This window comes from Jaculus jaculus, chromosome 16 (genome assembly GCF_020740685.1).
Source record: "Jaculus jaculus isolate mJacJac1 chromosome 16, mJacJac1.mat.Y.cur, whole genome shotgun sequence".
In the NCBI taxonomy this organism is placed as follows: Eukaryota; Metazoa; Chordata; class Mammalia; order Rodentia; family Dipodidae; genus Jaculus; species Jaculus jaculus.
Genome location: NC_059117.1, coordinates 7,679,526 through 7,695,808, shown reverse-complemented (window position 1 = coordinate 7,695,808; position 16,283 = coordinate 7,679,526).

Genomic DNA, 16,283 nt, shown 5'->3' with positions numbered 1-16,283 from the left:
TGCAGGTAAGTGCCCTAACCACTAAGCAATCTCTCTATCCCTGTTTTTGTTTTTTTTTTTTTTTTTTTTTTTTTAAGTGTGGCAGAATCTAGAAAGATCAATGCAAATATACCCTGGGTTACTGACTCCTCCCTTTAAGTATAATATGTACAATCAACTGTTCCAGAGAAACATGAATAAATGTTTACACATCCCCAATAAGGCACTCAGGACATAAAAAGTTCTAATTTGGTGAAGCAGTGAGCTAAATTGGGGCTATACCCAAGGGCACAGGGGTGACTCACAGGTGCTGGCATCACTGAAAAGCCCAGGCTGGGGCTTAGCAGTTAAGGCATCTGCCTGCAAAGCCAGAGGATCCCGGTTCAATTCCGAAGTTCTGGAGGCTCTGCAGCATCCATTTCCTAGTGGCACTTTATTGTTGAATCTCCAGGGGAAGCTGACCGAAGGAGCTAGAGGAATTACGCTACAGTAATTGTCAAGGAGTTACCTGGATTCAGCTTTTAAAGTTGGGATTTTTACAAATGTAAAACCTATTGTACTTTTTCAAACCTTTCCTAATAAATTACTGCGTCAATTGCCAATGTGGAGCTGGTAAACATGCATCACTGTCATTGAAATCAAGGCACAGAGAAGACCCCCAAATCATTCTGTAATTGAGGCACAATAAAAAGACAGGGAAAGGGCTGGAGGGATGGCTTAGCAGATAAGGAGCTCACCTTTGCAAAGGCAAAGGACCCAGGTTTGATTCCCCAGGACCCATGTAAGCCAGATGCACAAGGTGGCACAAGCTCCTGGAGCTGGTTAGCAGAGGCTAAATGCCCTGGTGCACCTGTCTCTCTCTCTCATAAATAAAATAAAAAGCCGGGCATGGTGGCGCACGCCTTTAATCCCAGCACTCGGGAGGCAGAGGGGTAAGGAGATCGCCATGAATTCGAGGCCACCCTGAGACTCCATAGTGAATTCAAGGTCAGCCTGGGCTAGAGTGAGACCCTGCCTCAAAAAACCAAAAAATATTAAATTAAATTAAATTTAAAAAATAAAAAGACTGGGAATATTATGCGGTCATAGGATGAAAAAATAATAATAAACCTCCTCACTCTTACCTCCTCACCTCTTACCAGTTGAAAATGAAGAATTCCAGAACAATGAGCATTTGGCATTGATAATATAAAAACGATATTTATTTCTATAGAAATATTTTCAAACAACAATGTTCATATATCAATAAGCTAGGCTCAAAGCTTGAGTGCATTGAAGCTTGGGTAGTACCTCCCTCCCTTCCCAGATATTTTTTGGAAATCTCACAGACAAAACCAATGCCTTTTGTTCACAGTGAAGTCATTCTGCCTACATCCCTACAATCTACAGATTAATTTTCTCAGGTATAATCTTGTTCGGGCACCTCAGGAAACATTCTGTGATTTCATTTAAAGTTTTTAGTAACTTTAAAGAAGTAGCTTACAATCCTTCCCAAATTATCCACTGACAATTATAAAGACAGCCAAATGTGAGTTTCCTTTGAGATGTCCACACCCGGGCCCCCAAGTGGGTCACAGTCTTAGTGCTAAGTCTCTGCTCCCTTAACCCCGGTTGCAGACAGGTTCACGTTGCTGGTAGAAATCAACCAAACAAGAGCAGCTTTGGGAAGAAAAGGGTTTATTTTGGCTTACAGGCCTGAGGGACACTCCGTGATGGCAGGGGGAAACGATGGCATGAGCAGAGTGGACCTCACCCTTTGGCCCACGTCGGGTGGACAACAGCAACAGGATAGTGTGCCAAACACTGGCAAGGGGACACTGGCTGTGACAACCGTAAGCCCGCCTCCAACAGTACACTGCTTCCCGGAGGCGTTAATTCCCAAATCACCATCAGCTGGGAACCTAGCCTTCAGAACACCTGAGTTTATGGGGGACACCTGAATCAATCCACCACGACCTCTGTGCTTAAAGTCTATCTTAGTAGGCTTTGCTATAATGAACTCTAACTCTGAGTCAGGCCGGGGGGCGGGGGTCTGAAAGTCCATTCTGCAGCTGTGTCAAGGACCCCGCTCTCCCTGTGCGAGGGGTCTCTGTAGAGAACGCCTCGCTGGGCTGCAGGGGGCAGTGCGGAGCCTCTACTCCCGCCCGTCCTTCCTCTGCTGACGCAAGGAGGGGATCTGCAAGCAAGAATAAAAATTTCGTATGGGATATCCTACATGCCTGCTCAGACAAGCCCATCCCTACTGTGGGGAGTAACTCTTCCCCATCACAATACAATTATAACCAAGCAAATAAATACACAAGGCGAGAGCCAGTCCCTCTGCAGGCAAACCCATGGAGGACTTTTCATGACATAAACAAAGGACTCGGGTAAATGGATTTTATAGTGTGACTTGTGAGGATAGTGCAGGGTATTCTGGTTTTGTTTTGTAAGGAAGAATGTTCAGAAACAGAAGCATACTATATCACTACGTATCATCTCATTAAATTTTGCCAATATTTTAAATTAAATAAGCAGGAAATAGGAAGTAGACAAATCTATTCCAAATTTATATGACATGGATGCTCCTTTGGTTATGTAATTTTTAAGTTTTTCCATTTAACACATGCTTATGATTTCAGATGGTTGCTATGAACCATGCCTTTTTTCTAAAAGACTTTAAATAATTATTCATTATATTTAAAAATGTGTATATGATTCATGACATTTGATTTTAAATACACTTTTTCTTGATTCAACGTTTTTGAAAAAGTCTTGAACTCAGAGGTTCAATTCACTCTTAAGTCAAAGTTCAACAAAAAAGACATTGAATAGCTTTTATACTCTTCCTTTATTAGTTATTAAAGGTCAATGATGCTGCTTGCCTTAATGTGTTGGAGCACTCTGTGAACTGGATTCCAAGTAACTTTAATTGTCCATCATTTAATGTAAAATCTCCCACTATCAGCCTCATATGCAGTTTTGATTTGTTTGAAAAGTTCACATTAGTAGTAGCAGATGATGACTTTAAGATGCATTACTTACAAAAAGGCCAATTAGTTTAAGCTACAAAACAAGTAGTTGATTATGCAGATACTGAAGGAAACTTCTAAAGACCAAAACAGCATGTGATTCACATTCTGGCAGTTAACTAGCTAAAGGTTGGCAAGGGCTCCTTTTTTTTTTTTTTTTTCCATCAGATCTTCAGAGTTCTTTTTTTTTTTTTTTCCCTTAATGTCAGTCTTGTTTTCAAATTAATGTCAGACTTCAAAAAAAAAAAAAAAAATGATGAGAAGGATTTCTTTGGTCAAAACGGTGGATTTTGGGCTGGAGAGATGGCTTAGTGGTTAAGTGCTTGCCTATGAAGCCTAAGGACCCCGGTTCGAGGCTCAATTCCCCAGGACCCACGTTAGTCAGATGCACAAGGGGGCACACGCATATGGAGTTCCTTTGCAGTGGCTGGAGGCCCTGGTGTGCCCATTCTCTCTCTCTCTCTTTCTCTCTCTCTGTCGCTATCAAATAAATAAATTTAAAAAATACTGTGGATTTTTATTTTTTTCCTCAATGTTGTGATTAAATTAATTTGTTTATATAAATAGACTATGTGATGCAGCCTATTGAAAACCATTTCCATAGCTCTAGGGACCAGATCTGAAACATCAGTTACATGGAACTAGTGAAATTATCCTTATCTGAATGCTGTGGAGAAGATGAGAAGGGAAATGTCACTTCTGCTACTTCTGCAGGGTCACAGGGCTACACATGAGATCAAAGGAAACATTAGGAATAATCTCTGCAGTCTAAGTAAACTTCAGTTGGGGACAGCCTGATCACCCTTGCTGATCAACTATTATAAAGGTCATATTTTGGTTGAGAGACTTTTGAATCATTACATCTTTATTATAATTGTGCATTTGTCCATCAAAGGTTTTGAGAGCAGTTTTTATTTCACAGGTGTTTAAAAAAAAATCCTTTCACATGGATGGGATTTTTGGAGCTAGACAAGTCTTGAGCACATTTTGCTGGGATGCCCTTGCTGACTTATCTTCTAGAACCCTAAACCACCTTCTAATCATAGTCTCTACCATGTCTCAGAGAAATCTGTCCAACGTGCAACGTGACACAGAGGACAAATCAACCCCATATGAAGAATGAATGATAAAATAAAACATGCTCTTCAATGGATGGCTGTGTGTCAATAAATAACAGACTATTTGGTTTTCACATTATTTCAAGGAGTCATAGAGTACAGCAGTTATTGTTAGTGCTATGCAAATGAAATATGCCCACCCTCACCACACAACCTGTAGTCCAGGAAAATGAAGTGATTTGAACTAAATCACAAAGTAAACCTTGCATAAGGGCAACAAGGGCCAGGGGTCCCCAACTTGTGAATGCTCTTTCCATTATACGAATAGCCTCTCAGTAAAAGCAGCCAGGAGTCTACTCTCTAAGAGGCTCTTAACATGTTGAGAGTTATTTAGGAAGCTCTGTTAGCTGTTAACTGAAATAACAGTCAAATCCATAAATGGTGTAATTTTCTCATTTTCTTTCTTGCCTTTGTAACATCCTAAAATTATGCATCTTTCCTGAAGGTGGACATAGACCTGAATGGAACCGCCGGTACTACAGAGCAAGACAAGAGAAGATGGAAAGGGCAGGAGCATAGCGCTCCCCGAGGTGCAAGGCATTCCTCCCCAGGGAGAGCACTGAAGGGGGAAATGATTGTGAGGTGATTAACACAAATGTATGGCCATTCCTAGCTGGCACAGCCAAGCCACCCATACCACCACACTGAGTTATCAAGACGAACCTGAGTGGTGGGTATTTTCATGGTTTGCATCTGGAGGCGTCATAAGATGAAGTCCAGTCCCTTTAATGAAGTACTGGATGCTGGGACATGGGCAGATGGTGGGGCTCCCAGTGGGAGCCTCTTGGGGATGTGCCTGTGGAAATGGTATTTCCCCTGGGACCCTACACTTGATCTACCTCGTCTCACTCTAGCTTATTTCCACAGATGACATTTTCTCCTGCCATCTGACACAGGGCTCTTGCATGGCCTGAGACATGTTTGACTGGATTTTTAGCTTCCATGAAAGAATCATCTTTTCTCTACAATTTGTCTGGCCTTCCGTGTATTTTATTATAGTGATGCAAAGCCACGGATACAATCCTATTGTGCTCAGTTGGCACATGGGTCTGCAGAGGCTGTGGCAAATGCAATGAGCTTCCGAGGGTCACATGGCCAGGGTATTTGGATTAATATCCTCATAATTATCTCAAGTCCAAGGCTATTCACCCTCAAGTGCAAATAACTACATAGATGCTGGAAGTCTGGTGACTGCCACAACACGAATAGCGTTTAGAGGCATATTTGTCTTTGCATCTGAAGACTGTTCAACATTATTTAACATTTGTCATTTTGCAAATTAATTAAGATTTATGTTTGAGTTTTTTCTTTTAACTTATTGATTTACTTGAGAAAGAAAAAGAGGGAGAGAGAGATTGAGAGAGAGAGAGATGATGGGTGCGCCAGGGCCTCCAGCCACTGCAAACAAACTCCAGACACATGTGCCACCTTGTGCCTCTGGCTAACATGGGTCCTGGAGAACTGAACCTGGGTCCTTTGACTTTGCAGGCAAATGCTCTAACTGCCAAAAAACATCCCTCTAGCAAGAGTATTTTTTTAATGGATTAAACAAACATTTATTTTTCATTCTTTCTCCTATGCCTTCCCACATAGCGATATCATTTTCTTTGTTTTTATTACCTGGCTACTTCTTTCAGCTGGTGAAGAGGGACAGGAAGGGCCAGGCGTAGTGGTGTGTGCATCACAGTACACGTGATGCCAGCATTTGCAGTAAGACCAGTATGGAAGAGGTACTTTTAAATTTCAAATTATAAGAGTAATTTAGTGAGTGAAATACTACTAATTATGATTGAGGTAAATTGGATATGTGTATCTGCTTACTTTCTGAACTAATTCATATAGGTATAGATATAACTGGAAAAAAAAAAAAAACTTTTAGTTGCCACAACTGTTTCCTTTTCTGATTATATGTTACCTTTTAAAATGTTCTTCTTGGAAAGTTTAAAAATATATAGGGAGTCACACTTGGTTTCAATTGGGAAGTAATGAGCTAAGGAGAGAGAAATCTGTATTTTAAAGCTGAACACCCTCTTGCTAGCACCTGTAATCTAATATGCCTATAGCGTGAAGGTGAGTTTAAACAAATGAATCTCCCAAGCTTGCCAGCCTGTTAAACACAGGGTCAGACGCAGAGGTGAACAAGCACACTTGGCAGTCTGCTAACCTGCTGGATGCGGGGGCGCAAACAAGACGGAAGGGAAAGGCAGACATCAGAAATTGTTCTTTGACCTTCGTAAGTGTGCCGTGGCATGTCTGCACCTTCCGTCACACACATGAACGTACACACACACACACACATACTTGAAGTAATGTAGTTAACATGGGGCTGGGGAGATGGCTCAGTAATCAATGGCTGTTTATGTGAGTGAAAGAGATTCCTTGGCATTCTGCAGGCTCCTGCAGTGTTCCTGGTGCTGGAATATGGGGGAAAGAAGGTTGTAGAATCCTCACTGGAGGTGTTCAGGAGCTGATCAGCTGATCCTAGTTTTCTCCTTTAGTCTCTTGAGTTTGCAGTGGTGGGGTGGGTGGGTGTAATCCCATGTAGTAATTTCCAATTATCCCCAGACTTCTGCAGGGCAGGGCAAGGAGCAGCACTTCCCAGTGGCCACCAGCCAGACCGGCTTGTCTGGCTGCTGCTCGCTCCCTCCTGCTCCTCTGCAGGAGCCTCCCCTGCCTTAGTCCCTAAAAACACTTTGCCTTTTTTTTTTTTTTTTTTTTTTTTTTAGAAGAGTGTATTGTGTCTTACCTTGCTTCCTGTATTCTCCAGAGAGGCTTCTATTCCACTACCTTAATGAGACGTTTTCTGTTTATCTGAAAATATTTATTGTCGTACAGTTTTAATGTCTGTCACAGGTAACTAAATGCTCTCGGATTCTCTGGGGATTCAAATCTGATAATCATGTAGTGGTGTCCTTGTTATGTACTAGTAATGACAATTTCAACTCTATATACTTTTTGTATAAAACCCTCATTGACATTTTTACAGGAGATCCAAGAAAAATTATACAGATTTTATATTTTATGTCATACAAGGGACATACCAGAAAGTTTTTTTTTTCTTTACATTAGTACTATAAGAGAATTGTAGAAAACTTGAAAAAAAAAAAAAGTTTGAAGAGACAATCAAGTTTGGCTCGTTTTCTGTAAGCAAATTAACATGAATATTTCAGAAATTGTGTTTTATGGGCACTTGCTAGTGATGGACATTTCCCAATGTGTCACCTTCCATATGTAACAAAAAGAAATCACTGGTACAAGATGTAATGAGGTGAGGTCCTGAGCCCCACATCACAAAGCATTTTTATTGCCCTCGGATGTACTGTTGCAAGTTACAGTATCAATTCACACCCACACCTTCATGACGATGCTGCAAGAAAGGGAGCGGTTTTCGGTGGTTCTGCGTTGCCCCTTTTCTCTGAAGCTTACTCTTCTGCAGGGTTCAGGTAAGATTTCCTGTGCGGGTCAATCACAAAGGGCCTTCTCAGAACTCTAAGAACAGAGCTTGTGCCAGCTACTTTAAGTGAGTACCATTTCTAAGAATCACTTTTCCACTGATACACTGAAGAATTTTGCACTGTTCCAGGGGACTGAGTCAGAATTTCCAAAATCCTTTTGAAAAATGTTTCTTACTCGAAAAGAAATTATACAGGTCTCTGTTCACAAAGAAAAGATGCATTTTACTGTTTGTATTATTATTGACTTGGCTTGAATAACTTCTCAGATGGAGCCTCAGAGGAAGAGCCTTTCTTTCTTTAAAAAAAAAGAAAAAAGAAAAACTTTGTAACAAAGCCCCAGTCATTTAGTATACTTTGATTAACAAAAATGGCAGATTTTTGAAATAATGCTTGATTCTCATTCATACCGCAGAGTTCAGAACCTTCTTCTGAGACTCCCAGGCTGGTAGGGAGCTGTTCGCATGGCTATAGTTGGGACAGACTGTCCTTTTGGGGGGGCATGTGGTTACAACACTTATGCACTGTATTTCGGGTCCCAGATCATTTAGGACTAGCCACCATTTTAAAAGAGAGCAGGATAGACATTCCCTTCAGGCTGATGTCAACAAAGACCTGGGGGAAAAACAAGCCTGGTTCCTAACACAACAGATAGGAAAAAGCACAAGCAAGTGATCATGGGAAAACTGAGTTCTGATGAAGTAAAACCATTCTTCAAATTTACACTTTTTACAGATAAATTATTCTCAAGAATGAATATGGAGCTCAAACTTAAGCAAATAAATGTAAATAACCAAATATTATGTAAACTTGAACATAGCCTGTCTTCTCAACATTGGAAGTCCCCCGGTGCATGGAGCCATCCGCAAGGCCTGGAAAAGTATCTAGCTCTCCCAGCACCTATGGAAGTTAACAGGCATGGTCTTACCAGATTTGCTTTCATATGGAGGCCTCTTTTAGGACATTAGTGTTATCAGAAGAAGTGGGGCACATTTGTCAACAACTTGAATAGACTTTATACTAGCAAAAAATAATAATTTTCTCATGTAATACCTTGGTATTACATTGATATATATTATATACCTATGTGTGTTTCAGGGTATATTTTTGCATATGTGTACAAATATATACTTCCAACATGCAAATGTATGTGAGGACTTTTACTTCTATATGCATAATTATTTAAATTATCACTACCTAGTACTGGTAGACTTATATGCACATGTACTATGTATGCATACATAATATGCAGTGCTCTAAAATACATATAGAAGTATGTACACACAAGATTATGTAACAGACATCCATGTATCTGGTTTAATATTTAATAATGATGCACTTTATGCTAATTTTATGCAGATATATTGTAAGGCAATATGAAATAATAGATCTATATTTTCTTTTGCATTCTTACTTCAATTTCTTCCCATTCTCAGTCTTTTGTAATAAACGTTATTTTACAATTAATGATGATTCTTCCTAAAAAAAAAAAAAACACAAATACATTGTTATATGACTATCAGCAGCATGTTTGTTGTTAAGATTTGCCTCTGGATGTGATGTACCACCAAAATATATATGGTAGCATGTTGTATGACTGCTACATTTCCCTATGTGATTTCACAGTATCCACACCATGGGTAAACACCTTCAAATGCTCATTTGGTTGCCATCATACATTAGGTAGGCATTTAAGCAGCCTGTTTGTTTATGTTAATAAGATATTGTATTATTTTTAACTGATACATACAGTTATACATATCTCTGTCATAGTATGTAATGTTCAACATTCATACGTAGAATTTTGCTGAATTTTAGCTAGAATTGAGAGCTCAAATTTGTAGTTGCTTTCATCATAAGATATGTTGAATCTTGCTTGTGATGTAAATCTCCAACACGGCCCTGTTATTTTTCAGTTTATCTATAAAGAATATGGATTTATTTATCTATATGTCTGCTCCAAACTTCTAAATGTGATTGGCATGACATCTCTGTATTAATCTGTTCTTTTTTAGTACTATTGTTTGAACATATTATCATATGTCAAATGAATATATTATTTGGTAAATACATATATTATTATATATGCAAAATTATGTAAAAAACACCCACGTATCAGCTTTAATATTTAAGGCAGATTCACTTTATGCTAATTTGTATGAATATAGATTGTAAGGAAATATGAAATAATAAGTTAATAATAATAAAAATGTTGTTTGCTTTGGTTGGAATGTAAAAATATTCCCCAGAGCCTCAATTGTTTGGGATTAAGTGTCCAACTTGGTATCAAGTTTGTGGACCTTTATTGGAGGAAGTGTGTTACTGGGGGGCAAGGCTTGAAGTTCATTTGCCCAGCACACTGGCTATCCTTACATTTCACTCTTCTCCCTCTGCAGCTGATATATGAAGATGTGAGCAAGTTGCCATGTGTTCTCCACCATGATGAAATTTCTCTTCAAAACTGTAAGCTTCAAATCAACCATCTTCACCCACAAACTGCTTCCTGTTGGGTGCTTGTTCTCAGTGATGAGAGGAAAACCACCACAGAGTCCTTTAGAATTCATATCATATATCATGCCACTCTCTTGTATTTACTTCAGCTATTTAGACCTTGGGTTAGATACTTTAATCATTAGATAGTCCAAAATCCTTCCTTTATTTTTATTCAGTTAGGTATCTGCTGCATTGGATATTGAAACACCTGGAAAAATAAATGAAAAGCAAAGAACAGATTCTCCTCAGTTTATTTGTCTGTTTTCATGACACCTCTGTACTGCTTAGCAATATATACAGCTATATAGTCTAATGTGGTGGTTTGACTCAGCTGTCTCCCGTAAACTCATGTGCTTTTATTGTTCACTCTCCAGGTCCTGGCATGTTGGGTAAGGGAGATTTGCCAGAGGAAGCGCGCTGTTGGAGGAACACTGAGAGGTGTTATTCACAGCTCCCCCTTGTCAGCTCTCTTTTACCGCTGTCTTCCACCTGCTATGGAAATATGATGTCTAGCCTCTGCTCCTGCCGTGGTTTCTCCTGCCAGCATGAATCTTCCTCTCTAGATTGTAAGCCAAAATAAACCCTTTCCTCCTTTAAACTACTTTGCTTGGGTATGTTGCATCACCAGCATGAAAGTAACTACAATATCTGATAACCACATAAGGGAAAAGTTGTAGTGTTAGTGAATTTTAATCAGATGTTGTGGTGACTTAAATTAGGTGTCCCCCCCCCCCAATAAATTCATGTGTTTTGAATGTTTGGTTCCCAGTTTATTGCACTTTGGGAGGTGGAAGCTTGCTGGAGGAGGCACATTGCTGAGGCTGGAGCTTGATACTCATTCACCTCTAGCTTGCCAGTGTTAGCTCGGCTCACTCTCCTGCTGTTCTTTTCTACCTGGGTGGCAGAGGTGATGTCCATCCTCAGTGCTTGCCATGCTTGCCCCTGGCATCATGGAGCTTCTCCTTGAGACTGCCAGCCCAAAACAAATCCTATTCTTCCATCACCTGTGTTTGTTCTGGTGTTTTGTGTAAGCAACAAGAAGATGACTGCAACAAATGTTATAATATGTATGGATACATAAATAAATAATTCAAATCTTTAAGAGAATTACTAATATTTATTCTGCTTGAGGAGTGAGTTAATAAGAACTTAATTTTTTCTGCTACATATTTGTGACTCTATCATTTTAAGGCCTCTGAACACAGCTTACTGTGTCATGTGGTTCTGCCTTGCTCATTTTTCATTTAAACCATTTATGATAATACCCAATAATACATATCACATTCTATTTGAGTACAACTCTTCACCATATATTATAGATTTCTACAGAACAAAGGTCCATGACTCTTACTGTTATGTTAAGCTAAAAGCTGTCTTCATACAAATGCAACAGTTTATTTCTCATATGGCTAAATACTTGAAAGTATAAAATAGAAGTAAAATCTGGCTTTCCTTGCTGTTCTTCAAATGCCATGGCATTGTTTCCTCATCCTGTTCTTTGGTGTTTTATGTGCTTAACTTCTCACCAGCTAGAAACTGAGCTCTCTGAATGTCTCATTTTAGAGTACAAAGTGAAATGGATAAAAACCCACAAACAACATGTTTAAGAACATAAAGATGGGAATGCATTTTAGTTGGTGGGAATTTATTTTTCAACACTGTCAGAAAAAATCAAAATTTCCTGGCTCAGCAATAGAATGCTTACCTGGCATGTGTGTAATACCTGGAGTTTGAGTCTCTACACCCCCACTACACACATACACACACACACACACACACACACACACACACACACACTTATATACTATACATAAATCTTACCAAGTAAACATCTAAGAGTTTTATGAATATTTAAAAATAATTCTTAGACATTATTTTTTCTTTAACTTAGGAATTGGTTGTATTTTTAACAGTAATACATACCTTGCTTCTTCATTGAAGACCCTTTATACAAAAACCACTTGTACAGAACTCCTTTTTATTCACTGTAGTTCATCTGACAATGTTGACACTGAAGTAGAGATCTTTTGACGCTCGAGTCCCTATTTTAAAAAGCTGGGTATGGCTATGCACATCTGTAAGCCAATAGATAGAGTCAAAGACCTGATATCACTAAAGTTCACAACAGACAGTAGTTTCAGATTGACAGAGAGACCCAGTGTTGGGTAAATACACTGATGAGTGATAAAAATTACAACCCATGTTCTCCTCTGGTGTCTGTTCAGGAGCATCACCCATCTGCACAAGTGCATACACCACCCATCATGCATACCACACTACCCGTGAACACACACAAATACACAGACAGAATACACCAATAACAATTCATGTATGCCCTTAGAAAATGACAAGATTTTTGACTGAAAATTATACTCCTTGATAGCCATAATTTCACAAACTAATGTAATAAACCTAAAAATAAAGTAGTGTATATGCTCCTTGAAAAGCTCCCTGTTCCCCATGAGCATTGGCATCAAGAATCATGCTGTGTGAGTGTGGAATAGTTTTCCAGGAATGGTAATGTGCTAGGCTTTTACGTAACAGCAGCAGGGCCCTGACAGGGCTCCTAGTCTGACACAGCAGGCAGTGAAGTTCAAAGTTAGGGAGAGATGGAACACTATGCCAAAAAGTGGCAGGGGTGTGGAATTATTGTTTTTGCTTCTCCAAGGCTATTCAGCACATGGCTGCAATCCCAGCATGCAGGAGGTGAACACATGGAGACCTCGAGTGAATTCCAGGACAGCCTGGGCTATGTTCTGAGACCCTGATGCATGACACCAAAAACCAAAGTGCCAAGTAAATAAACAAAACCCATTTGGTTTAGGAGTAAGGCAGGGATGCTGGATTTCAAAGGGTATATACAATTATCACTTATCTGCTGTATAATTTCATAGTCATTTCTGCTCCCTGGAATTCAATGATGTATAGGTGGAAAACTGTCAATAGACTATTACAAAGGAAAAATGAGATTATTTTACTAAGGTATAAGAGCACAAGATAGGGATCAGGATAAGTGCTAATATCTTAATAATAAAAAGAATTGATAAATATGTAATCACTTCTTTTGAAATATTTTATATATTTACTTGCAGAGAGAAAGAGAGAAAGACACAAGGATCTCTTGCCACTCTAAATGAACTCCAGACACATGTGTCACTTTGTGCATCTGGCTTTTTGTGGGAACTAGGGAATCAATCCTTGGCTGTCAGTGTTTGCAACCAAAGTCCTCTAGTTCCTGAGCCATCTACATAACACAAAGACATATGTTGACAAGTATGCAACTTGGACATCTTGTAGAGAGGAGAGAAGCAATTTTTACTCATAAAAAATGTAATGGAATCTAAGAGAGGAACTTGTTTTCTTTTTGCTGCTTGGCTCTCTGCCCAGAACATGTAATACAAGACTTTGAAAATATGCCTTTCTTACCTGCATGGGTAACAGGTAACACTAGAACTAGGTGGGCCTAATAGAAATGTATCCAGTTAAGCCATGTCAAGAGACTCTCAAGAAACTCATAGTGTAAGATTTAACACATTTCTGACTTAATTCATGTCAAGCTGTTACAAGCCACATTAGAGATGATTCAGATGTTTATTAAATTCTTTATGAGCACTTAGCGAGACCATCTTCATCCAAAGGGCTACACTCCATGACTAAACAAAACAACATCAAACATTCCCTCTGCTATTCATAAATTTATAAAGAGCAGGTAACAGTTTACAGGCCATCACATTGTGTGTGTGTGTGTGTGTGTGTGTGTGTGTGTGTGTGTGTGTGTGTGTGCTTAGGGTAATGCCCAACTAGATATCAGTTGAGGCGGAACTTGAAGATTGTGAAGGAAGTAGGGAAACATAGGGATCCTGAGTGTGGGATACGACCATCAGAAATAAACGTAAGGACAAATGTGATGGTTAATCTTGGTGCTCCATTCTGGTGGGAATTTGGATAACCAGAATACTGTGCTCCTAAGAGTCCAGAGGAGAACAAGGACTCAAGCAGAATAGTGGCCTACATGCAGTTCACGTTAAATGTTGCCAAAAGAACTGGCCTTTGTCTTCCTAACTTAAATGAAACTGCATTCAGAAGCCATGGACTGATTTAGTTGGCAGAGGATATCTCAACACAGAATAGACTTCAGGGTGGTGATAATTGTTAGGGAGATCTTTACCACCGAAGACAAACCTCCTATGCTATTTGGGACAATAGGGAAAGGGACCTGGGGATAGGGCCCTACCATCCAAGGTTCTACCATGAAAAAAAAGTCCAGATTAATTAAAAAAAAATACCTAAAGTGAAGGGGATCTCTGCTGGAAACAACTACAGAAGTGTTTCACCAAGGTCAGCATCAGAAGCACACAGAGGTTGCCATAGCTGTGGCCCAGGCGGACAGATGATCTCAAATTGGTGGTGGAACATGACTGTATGGCTCTTGTGCTGCTGGTTTAAGAGCCATGCAAGATACAAGACCAGGGTGCTCATGGAGAATGCTCCGTGGTTACAGGATCTGCTGAGTACAGGGGTAGAATCCCTGAAGGAAAACCACCAGAGACCACTGTGAGAGGTTGCTGAGTAAACCCTAAGTTGCAGTGGAGATGCCAGGATGCTACAGATGTCAGAAACATAGGATGCCCACAGAGGAAGCTTTGTGCATGGCATACAGCTTCCCAGTGAGAGGTCCTAGGCAGTAACACTGGAGGCCATCAGTGCTACCATGATTGGAGTGTGAGCCCCAGATGCAAAATACAAGGACTGAGCTTTTGGAGTTTGCCCTGTTAGGATTTTGTCTTTCTTTGAACTGATCTTTTCTTACAGTGTACTCATTCCTTCTTTTTGGATTGGAACTGATAGATACTATGGGAACTAAGGAGGTTGAACAGAATGCATTTTGATTGCCATGAACCTATCAGGAGAAAAGATGGATTAAAAGTGATAAATTTTAATGTTAAGTTGACAAGGTGTGGATTTGTGATGGCTAATCTCAGCTATCAATTTGAAAGGATTTAGAATCACCACAACAACAAATCTGTTAGCATGCATGCAAGGTATTTTCTAGATTAGGTTAATTGAGTGGGAAATAACCTAAATATGGACAGCAGCATTCCATGAGCTGGGATCGGAGACTGTATAAAAATGAGAAAGCAAGCGGAGCAGCAGCGTCACTCTACACGAGCTCCATGACTGTAAACTGAATGTGAGCAATTGCTACACACACTTGCTACCATGCCTTCCTGTCATATACAAGGTTTGTGATTTGGGTGCAGGTGTGTGTGGGTGTTTATTTCTATGTGACTACATGAGTTTATGTGTGTACATGCATGCTTTGTGTGCATCTGTGCATGTGTGTATTACTAGTAACAACAGAAGTTAAGGGGCCCACTGCAATTAATTTTGTGAGGAGGTGTGAATTGACTTGGGGTACTAGTGGAGATCAGGTGAGGACTATGGACACACTTCAAGGTGAAGATGACAGAAAAGAAAAACGTGTCCTTTTCAATTGACAACAACTGAGGAGAGTTTTAAGCAGCAGCCTAACTAATGATAAGCTGCATGATTGCAAGATAAAAGTGCCATGGGCCAGACCAGACTAAGAATAATATAAGACAAGTTCAAAGATTTGTCAGGATTTGAAAGATGAGTGGAAACCAGTCCATTGTCTAGGCTGTAATTTTCAAATATTTATGAGTGAAGGGTAAAGTTAATATTCTCCAATTTTCTTCCTTTAAGAATAATCACATCATAAACATGACCAAGGTCAGACAAAGATGAGGAAGTCCCTCAGGGAGAGGACAAAAGAGGAGCATGTGCCAAGATCCTGAGGTCAAGTTCATCCCTGTCACATTCCAGCTGGACTGACAAGACCAGGGTATATAGTTGTGCATATAAATCAACATATTTATTCAAGGAGTGAGGTTGTAAAATCTGGAAACACATAATCAGTATTATTATCTTGTCATAGTTTCTGTTCTTTTATTAAAATTTTGTCTAATATTGACTGGATTTAATTAGGATCAATAAATATAGTCCCTGAAAACATGAACTCATGGTCCTTGTTCAAAGAGACAACAGAAGTATAGGGGAAAATCTCTGCTGGAATATCTTGTCTAATTTCTATGTCATATGACCCAAAGCACAGCTTACAGCTGTACTGCTTAAAGTGGTAAAGCTTTCCATGGCATTTCCCTCCTTGTCTGTGGTCTCCTGTTCTGTGTACAAAAGTGTCAAGATTTACT